The following is a 10,110-nucleotide window of genomic DNA, read 5'->3' as shown; positions in this document are numbered from 1 at the left end:
TTTTTTTTAAAGCAATTGGTGTTAAGTAACTTGCTCAAGGGCTTTGGACAGATTTTACCCAAATCAGAATTAACAGCTCAAGGAATACATGTATTGGCTGGAGTAATAGATTCTAATTATCAAAGAGAAATTGTGACATTCCATAATTTATGTGAAGAGCCCATACAGATTTGTAAAACATGTTAGGATAATTCAAGTGATTATTGTTTCTTGTAAAACAATACCACTTGTAAAAACTGACCCTCCTTCCAAAACAACTGTCAGAGGAACTGAAGAATTTGTTTCTACTGATAGAATGAAATTGGGAGCTAAAGTATGGGTAAAACGGAAGCCAGATGATGTTCCAAAGGCTGTGGAGATTATAGCACATGGGGAGGATAACACTGTAACTATTGTTTATTCAGGAGAAGATGATGACAAAATTGTACCCTTTACTCATATATTCTACCATGCTACTATAGTGGGCTCATGGACTCCAGTAGCATGGCTGATTCTATATCTACCTCGTTTCTGGTTATTGTCTCCTTGTTTCTTCTTGGCTTTTTGTCCATTCACCTTGTTTGCTGGATTTGTTTCCACAGGCTTGGTACCCTCCACCTGTAGATGCCTTATAGCTTAAGCTGGATGTCACTCCCTGTCCATAACTGTGACATATCACCCCTGGACCTGGAATCAAGCACGTTTCAAATGCTGGCTAAAGAACTGACCTCTCAAATGGGACCCACTGGGACAGGGACAGCTCCATGTCCAATTTCAGCAGCAAGTAGCCATGGAAGAAGAGACCTTTACCCCTTACCCCAAGATTTTCATATCCCATTTGTTCAGGGGGGAATGATGGGGAGGTTGTGCTTAAGCCCTACCTTAAAACATTATTTTCTGTGTTTATTGTGTGCTATCTTTGTTGTATTGTTATAAAATTCTGTTGACACTAGTTACTCCTAAAACTCCTGTTAACCTATGTAACGAAATGTATTGTTAATGTATTTTTGCCAAGTAAGGTACATGAAAGATCTTGGGGCCAAATGTTATGGTAATGGAATTTGAAGATCTTCCATGCCCCTTGAACCTGCTGACATAGCAGGAAAGGATTGGGCAGGGAGGAGCCAGAGCCGAGTAGGAGCCAGTCTGGAGCCAGCAAAGTGACTAGAATTTTAAATATTTGAGCTTCCTTCAAGTGGTCGTGGTGCAAACTTCTTCTTTTTTTTTTTTTTAGCCAGCCAGAATTTCTGCTAAGGATTCTTGCTGGGGAGTGCTGGGGATGGGAACTGGGGGGGGGGGGGGGGGCAGAGCTGCTGGGAGTGAGCTGTGTTAAGGCGGAGCAGTTATTGTGAGTGAGGAGATGATGAACTTTGCCTGAGGGAGCCTGTTCTGTTTTGAAGGCTTGAGAATGTGGGTGTTTACTTCATTAACTAGGTGTGCCAACTCTGTGGCTACTGTGATGGCTTTGACCTTCTGGTTTGGCGACTCAGTTTTCTGGTATTTGAATAAAGGTTCTAGCTTTGTCCCCCATGTAGAGAGTCTGGTATATTTTGTGATTAATAACCATATCAGCATATTTATAGTTACCATAGGCATTATGAATACTGAATTGCTGATAAAGATGCTTGCAAGAGAAAATTTGTTCTAAGTTTTCTGAGTCCCTTAAAATTTTAGCACTATTTTTTTTGTTTGTATAAAACCTTTTTAATCTTATGCAATCAAAGTTGTTAATTGTATCATCTGTGATCTTTTCTTTCCCTTGTTTGTTCATGGACTCTTCCTCTATCCATAGATCCAAAAAATAATTACTTCTTTGTCCCTTATTTCATTTTTGATTTCACCCTTTATGTTTAAGTCATGTATTCATTTGAAGATTTTCTTAGTATTATGTTATCTGTTGTTGGTTGAATGGTTGTTGAAGCAATAAAGTATCACAACTGATAGCACACTAGACCTGTAGTACAGAAGATATGAATTCAAATGCTACCTCAAACCCTAGCTATGTGACATGTAGCAAATTTTTTAACCTCTGTCTGGCTCAACTTCTTTATCTATAAAATGGAGATAATAATAGTAATAATATTTCCCAGGAGGAGGAGTAGTAATAGCAGCAGCAGCAGTGGTTATAGTAGTAGTAGTAGTAATATCTTCTGTTATCGTTTTGAGGACCAATGCAGACTGATTTCCAGTTTGCACAGACATTTTGGTCAAATAATGAGTTTGTAACCCAGTAGCTGAGACCTGATTGATAAGCTAGGTAATCAACGACTAGGCAGTATCGCTCTTGCCACTATGCCATACTGGTTCTTCAGCTCCCTATGTCACTTTCTAGGTAAAAAAGATGAATGTTGGATAGTATCTTTGAGCTCCCTTCCAACTCCAACAGCCTATGATTTAAAATATGGATTGACATCCATAAATGATGACGACTGCCAGAATCTGATATAATAAATTCAAATTTCCTTAATGGTATAAATGAATTTTAAAAATTATTTTACTTTTTAATTTATTTAAATGATTAAATTGTTATTTTGTTGCATGTCGGGAGAAACTAGTCCCAAAACAATATAATTTATTCTAGGGTCTTCTCTGTCATATAATTTATTTCCACAAGATATCTCTTTTGAATTTCCCCTGAATTCATACCCTAGGCCCCAAGAGGCTAGGTATTAGGCTTTAGCACATTAAAGAATATTGCATTGATTTGTCTTTCAATTGGAATTAGGATTTGGCATTGTAGGGGAACCTTGGCTAAACAGAATTTGATCTTGGGAATATTGTAGGTCCCCTTAACCAAAAGAGTGTTAGGAACACAGGAAGAAAGGCAAAGGCTATAAATGGAGTGGGCAGCCTTAGAAGTTATCATTTAAGTGTAAGAGAGCTGATGAAAATTCAGTAGCCAAGTGAAAATTTGGTCTGCATAGGTGATTTTATTTTCACAGGCAAATTAACCTTAAATTTATATAATAAATGCACATATCTTTGTAACTTGAAAGGGCAGCTGTTTTAAACCCATACCATTTAAAGAGCACATACCATTCACATCATAATGTAAGTTTTAATTGTAGGTTAAATTCTACTACAATATCAACTCTGAATGTAAAATTACACTAATGAGATCTCTATTTTTATGTTGATCATTAAGAATATTTCACACTAGAGATCTGTTATATTTAACAGGACCAAAATTACAGTATATCATTTAAGTATATTACTCAGTAATTAAACTGAACAGATAATTGAATTACTATTTTTATTGCTTTAGGGAAATACTGTTTAAATACTAAGATAATACTTTTCTTTAAAAGTACAACTACTCTCAGTGTGCTCCTTGTCTCCCCTATTATTAAATGCCTCTGCCACACTTCCTGATGACTCTCTAGTGCATTCTTCTAAAAACTACCTTAGCTAGTATGAAATGTCACCAATAACAAAAATGAAACTAATATCGAATTCCTTCTTTTTCTTCCTACCTTAAGCCTACCTTTTAGCCTGTAGTGGGTGGGTGGAGCAGCAAGAATAGCATATTGGGAAAACTAGCTTGAGACCAAGACTACTATTCTGATTTAGATATCATCTAGTTGCCCAACCTCTGTGGTAGCTTTGTTTGGGATGAATAGCCCCTCCCTTACTTTATCTGCCCTTCCCATTATGTAATTCTGAGGGCATTCCCATGATATTAAGACTAAAGTTCTTTTATGACTGTCATAAATATTACTTCTAAACCTGTGAGTTTTATGATTTTCCATAATTGTATGATTGTAACAGAACATTGAAATGCAGCACCTACCCCAAATCTTTCCCCACTACAATTCATCCTTCACAGTACTGCCAATGTAATTTTCCTTCAGCACATATCTGATCATATTACTCCCACATTCATTCAATATTACTGACTTCTTTTGCATCTAGTATCAAATATAAACTTCTCTGTTTAGCTTTTAAAGACCACTCAAACTTATCTTTTCTACTTCACTGGACATTATTTCCCCTCCCATATGCTGCTAGTCAAACTCACTTTATCCCTCTTCCTTACTCATGACACTCCATCTTGCATCTCCATGTTTTTATACTAATCCATCTCATGTTTGGAAGGTACTCTTTTTTGCAACTCTGTCTCATAGTTTTCCCCTCTTGCTCTAAGACAACTCACACCTTTCATAAATTATTCCCCCTATTATCTCCTCCCTAAGTACTGGTATCTTCATTCCCAAAGTACTTTTTAAGCTACTTTTCATGTTTGTTCTCCTTATATATATCTTATATACACTTTTTATATACTTGGGTTTTCCACCACCATAACATTAGCTTCCTGAGAGTAAATATTATATTTCATTTTCTATATATCTATCCATAATAAGTGGTTTTTTACACACAGGAAATAGTTAATAAGTACTTGTTGATGGTTTGATTGATTGAGATCAGGGACATATGGGTCTGGGAGAGAAAATATATACTAAGAAAGGAAATGATAGAGTGTCTGCTCCCTTTTTCTAGTCCTACTGATGCTACTCTAGGAGAATTGTTTGCTACCTCATATATAAACTATTGTATTAGCTTTCTAAAAGGTTTTCCTTTCTCCACAATCATCTCATTTAAGTCATCCTTCACATTAGTGTCAGATTAATTTTCTTTATGCACAGATAGACATGAAAATCCACCACAACAATGAATAATCTAAAGCTCTGGTGTAAGAGGACCTGAGTTTAAATCTTGCCTCTGAAATTTACTATGTAATGTCCTATAAGTAACTTCATCTTCTTAGGATCCATGTTCCCATATTTAAAAAGTGAATAGGTCAAACTGGACCAGAGATTTTTAACATTTTTTTCTGTCGTGGACTCATTTGGCAGGCTGCCGTAGCCTATGAACTTCTTTTCAGAATAATGTTTTTAAGTTAATAAAAGAAAACACATAGGGTTGCAAAGTAAACCATTTCTGAAAAAAGAAAAGAACTATATGTACAAAAATAATTATATCTGCTTTTTGTGGCAGCAAAGAATTGAAAATTGAGGAGATATCTCATTTGGGAAATAGTTGAACAAGTTGTGGCATAAAAATGAGATGGAATACTATTGCACTGTAAGAATTTATGAAGGGGATAATTTCAGACAGATTTGGAAAGGCCTGCAGGAATTGATCCATATATATGTACACAAATATTCCCCTCATTTCCCACCTGGCTGTCCTACTATGGACCTTCTTTAACTGACTCCACCATCATGCTGAGGAAGTTCACTATTGAGATAATTTAATCATCCTGTAAAATCTCATTAGACTTAGAATTCCACCTCATCACTACCCTCTGCCTCTCTGATTGGAGAGTTCTCACCTGATTGCTCTGTTATGGAACTTCTCTGACTGAATTCTCCATCATATGGGCAGTCAGAGATCTTCTCTTCCCTCTCTTCATTTTTGTTTTGTCTTCCCCATTAGATTGTTAGCTTCTTGAGTGAAGGAATTATATTTCTTTTACTTTCTTACTTCTTTCTACTCTAATTATCTCTTAATAGTGCTGAGCACAAGTAGGTGCTTAATAAATGTTTATTGACTGACATATGTATAATATGTCCTCTTACACCAGAGCTGGTGACCTTTGTATTATTCATTGGTGTGGTGGATTTTCACATCTATCTGTGCATAAACAAATACACATACATATATACACATATACATACATGCACATACACACATATACTTGTGCACACCTATACACATATATAAATATGTACATATACATATATGTGCCTACACACATACATACAGAACCATTCTAGCAGATGGTCTCTACAAGATCTCTTCCATTTCTAGATCTATGATCTTATAATCTTAGAAAGTCAGGGACATGACCTGGACTCCTCCAAGGATATGTCAGTAAGTTCTCTGGCAGGGCTTACCAAGTTGGAAAGTTTTCAAAGTTGTATGCAGTAAATTCTGCAATGTTTGCTTTCTGAAAAGCTACTTAGAGAGGCTTATCATCAAGTTGGCTGGAACAAGTGAATTTTCCAGTCAGAGGATATTGCAAAGACTTTTTAACAAGTTGAAGATGTATTATGATTTCTATTGTTAGAGTCTTAACACTAATGAAATAAAAAATGCCCAAACATTGAGGCATATTAAGTTGGTCATGCTGTTTCTCTGCTCAAAACCTATTAATGATTCTTGAATGCTTACCAAATAAAGATCTTTTAGTAACTATTGATACCAACCTTTCCAGATTCAGCTCATATTAAAGTCTTGTACATTCTACAATCTAGAAAAGCTAGATGACTGCACCCTTTATTTACCCACTGTGCTCTCCCATCTCATATCATTGCATACTAAGTGCCAAAATTGTTCTAACCAAACCATTCTTTAAAGCTAGACTTAAATGTTACTTTTTCATGATAAATATTTCCAAATGTGAATTTGTTGAGAATGTGGACTATCTTCTTTTTCTATTCATATCCCTATGGCTTAGCAGAGTCCTTGGAAGATTGTATTTTTTTTAATTTTAAAAATTTATTTTTAGTTTTTAACTTTCACTTCCACAAGATTTTGAGTTCCAAATTTTCTACCCATTTCTCCTCTCCCCCAACTCCAAGATGACATGCATTCTGATTACTCCTTCCCACAGTTTGCCCTCCCTTTTATCACATGCCCCATTTTTTATCCCCTTCCCTTCTGTTTTCCTGTAGGGCAAGATAGATCCCCATTGCCTGTATATCTTATTTCCTAGCTTCATGTAAAATCAATTTTTAACATTCATCTTAAAAACTTTGAATTTCAAATTCTCTCTCTTCTTCCCTCCTGTAATTTTAAGGGAATTTGAATATCTTCCCTAGCCTTAATAAGCCTCTGTGATCACATGTAGCCAATGCTGGGAGGAGCTTGCACAATGGGTGGAGCAGGAAGGATGGAACAGTAAGTGAGAGTGAGGCAGTGCTGAAAGAGAGAGAGAGCAGGCAGAGCAGCTAGCTTGAATGAGAAAGGGAGGATCTTTGCCTTGGGGAACTTGTTTTATGAGGAGGAATAATAGAGGGAAGGCTTAGGATGTTGGCATTCCCTGCACTGGTAACATGTATGAATTATCTTAGAAAGAACATTTGGGGTGTTAGTGCTTCCTGCATTGGCAATATGTATAGCCTTCTTTGTTACTATGAAGGATTTGACTTACTGGGGTTTGAATAAATGTCTTGTTTTCATCTTCAAGGAAAATAATCTTTTTTATTTTGTGATTCAAACCAGAGAATACACTTACATACTCATAGCAGCTGCTATGGGTATCACTTTGGTGAAATATTTGGCATCATGAACAGGATCACAAAAGATAAAACCTCAACATGGACAAAGGAAGGCCCTAGGGAAGGAAATTGATATCCTGGGTTGGGAGGATTTACATTATTCCTCCCTGGAGAAAGAATGGGCTAAAAGTACAGGACTTTGTGAAAACTGGGAACCAAGGCTACAGAAGGGAGAACCCTGAGATTTTGAAAGAAGTTTGCAAAATTACCAACAGAACTGGGGAAAGAAATGGCAAGAGGTGGGGGGGGGGGCGGTGCAGAGTCAATATGGTGGAGTAGAAGCAGGACCTCCCCACTGCTCTGGCTTCCACCTTCCCCAATCCATGTAAAAAGGGGACTCTAAACAAACTTTGGTGCTGCAGAACCCACAAAATGACACAGAGAAACTAACCTCCCACAGAAGACAGCCCGTGAGGCTGGCAGGAATCAGCCAGCACAGTATGCTGGGAGCGGAGCCCAGCCCCATGACAAGGCTTTAACCCCAGGGTGGATCTGACCAGCCACCCTCTGGAGGGACTCTAGATCAGCAGCAGCTGTGGCTGTTTCCAGATTTATCAATACATAGATATGAAGGACAAAGTGAGAGGTCAGTGCAGTGTGGACTGTGGGACCCAGTAAGTGGGAGTACATGGCTTTTGTCCCTGGGGCAAGAAGCCACTGAGATGCCAGCATAGCCAGCCAGTGCCATGTGGCAGCTTCAGCTCCTGGCCTGCAGAGTGAAGGAGGACCAAGCACCAGTCTGATGGGCAATCGTGCTTGCTGTAACTTTCTTGGATCTGGATTGCAGTCTAGGGTAGAGGTCCTGGGGTGTGTGACCAGCTTGCCAGAGTGTGTGGAGACTTCAGAGAGGGTACCCATCTAATGCCTCCAGCAGCTGAGAAAACCCCAGCATTTGGGATGAAAGCTCCCTTGTGTGGTGGCAGAGTCCTACTGTGGCAAAAAGCCCAAAAGTCAAGTGAGGGGTGGCATGACCAGGCAAAGGAAACAAAGCAGACAGAAATTTCAACATTAGACTGCTATTTTGGGGACAAAAAGGAGCAAAGCATGGAATAGGAGGAAGAAAGTTAAGTCAGAACTCCTGCACCAAAAGCTTCAAAGGAAAATATGAGCTGGTTACAGGCCATAGAGGACCTTAAGAAGCAGATAAGAGAAGTGGAGGAAAAATTGGGAAGAGAAATGTGAATGATGCAAGAAAATTACGAAATGAGAATCAACAGCCTGACTGAGGAAAATAATACCTTAAAAAATAGACTAACTCAAATGTCAAAAGAGGCTCAAAAAGGCAATGAGGAGAAGAATGCCTTAAAAAGCCGAATTTGCCAGGTGGAAAAAAGAATCTCAAAAGCTCAATGAGGAGAATCATTGCTTAAGAATTAGATTGGAGCAAATGGAAGCTAATGACTTTATGAGAAATCAAGATGCTGTTAAACAGATCCAAACAAATGAAAGAATAGAAGGCAATGTGAAATATCTCATGGGAAAAACCACTGACCTGGAAAATAGATCCAGGAGAGATTATTTAAAAAATTATTGGACTACCTGAAATCCATGATCAAAGTAACAACCTAGAAATCATCCTCCAGGAAGTTCTCAAAGAAATTTGCCGTGATGTTTTAGAACCAGAGGGCAAAATAGAGGTTGAAAGAAACCATCAATCACCTCCTGAAAAAGATCCCCAAAAGAAAACTCCCAGGAATATTATAGGCAGGTTCTGTAATTCCCACATTAAGGAGAGAATATTACAAGCAGCCAGGAAGAAACAATTTGAATATTGTGGAAACACAATCAGGATAACCCAGCATCTGTCAGCATCTACACTGAGGGGTCGAAGGGCTTGGAATATGATGTTCTGGAGGTCAAAGGAGTTGGGATTAAAACCAAGAGTCACCTATCCAGCAAAACTGAGTATCATGTTTCAGGGGAAAATATGGTCATTCAATGGAATAGAGAACTTTCAAGCATTCTTGCTAAAAAAATCAGAGTTGAATAGAAAATTTGACATTCAGATACAAGCAGCAAGAGAAGCATGAGAAGGTAAACAGGGAAAGGAAATCATAAGGAACTTATCAAAGTTGAAATATTAACATTCCTACATGGATAAACAATGATTGTAACTTATCAAACTTTTCTCAGTAGTTGAAGGGAACAGAAATATATATATATACATCTATATATGAAGATATATGGGCATATGAATACATATGTGAATGTGTGTATATGTGTTTACAGGTATACATAGATAGAGGGCACAGGACCAATTTAACAGGAAAGGATGATACTTAAAAGGTGAAATTAAGAAGTGAGAGGAGAATATAATGAGACGAGAGAGTGAGAGACAGAATGGGGTAAACTATCTCCTATAGAAGAGGCAAGGGAAAATGGTTACAATGGAGGGGAAGAATAGGAAGGTAAAAGGGAATGGGTCAACCTTATTTCCATTGAATTTGACTTGAGGAGGGAATGAAATACACACTAAATAGGGTATCTCTCCCTCCAGGAGAGTAGGGAGGGAAGGGGATGAGAGGGGGGGATGATGGAAGGGAGGGAAGGCTGGGAGGGAGGGAAGTTGGAAGCACCCATTTTTGAGAAGGGATGGGATCAAAGTAGAGAATAGAACAAGTTGGAGGTGGGATAGGAGGGAGGGAAATACAGTCAGTCTTTTACAATATATCTGCTATTTTTTTTTGCATTAGCCACACATGTACAACCTATACTGAACTGCTTGTCTTCCCAGTAAGTGTGGGTGACAAGGTAGGAAGGGAATGAATCTGGAATTCAAAGTTTTAAAATCAAATACTCAAATATATATATATATATATATATATATATATATATATATATATATATA

The sequence above is a fragment of the Petaurus breviceps genome, unplaced genomic scaffold, assembly GCF_028583685.1.
Source record: "Petaurus breviceps papuanus isolate PSGF00001 unplaced genomic scaffold, PetGlider_PUasm1.0 91133, whole genome shotgun sequence".
Classification (NCBI taxonomy): Eukaryota; Metazoa; Chordata; class Mammalia; order Diprotodontia; family Petauridae; genus Petaurus; species Petaurus breviceps.
Note: the sequence above shows the minus strand (reverse complement) of the source record.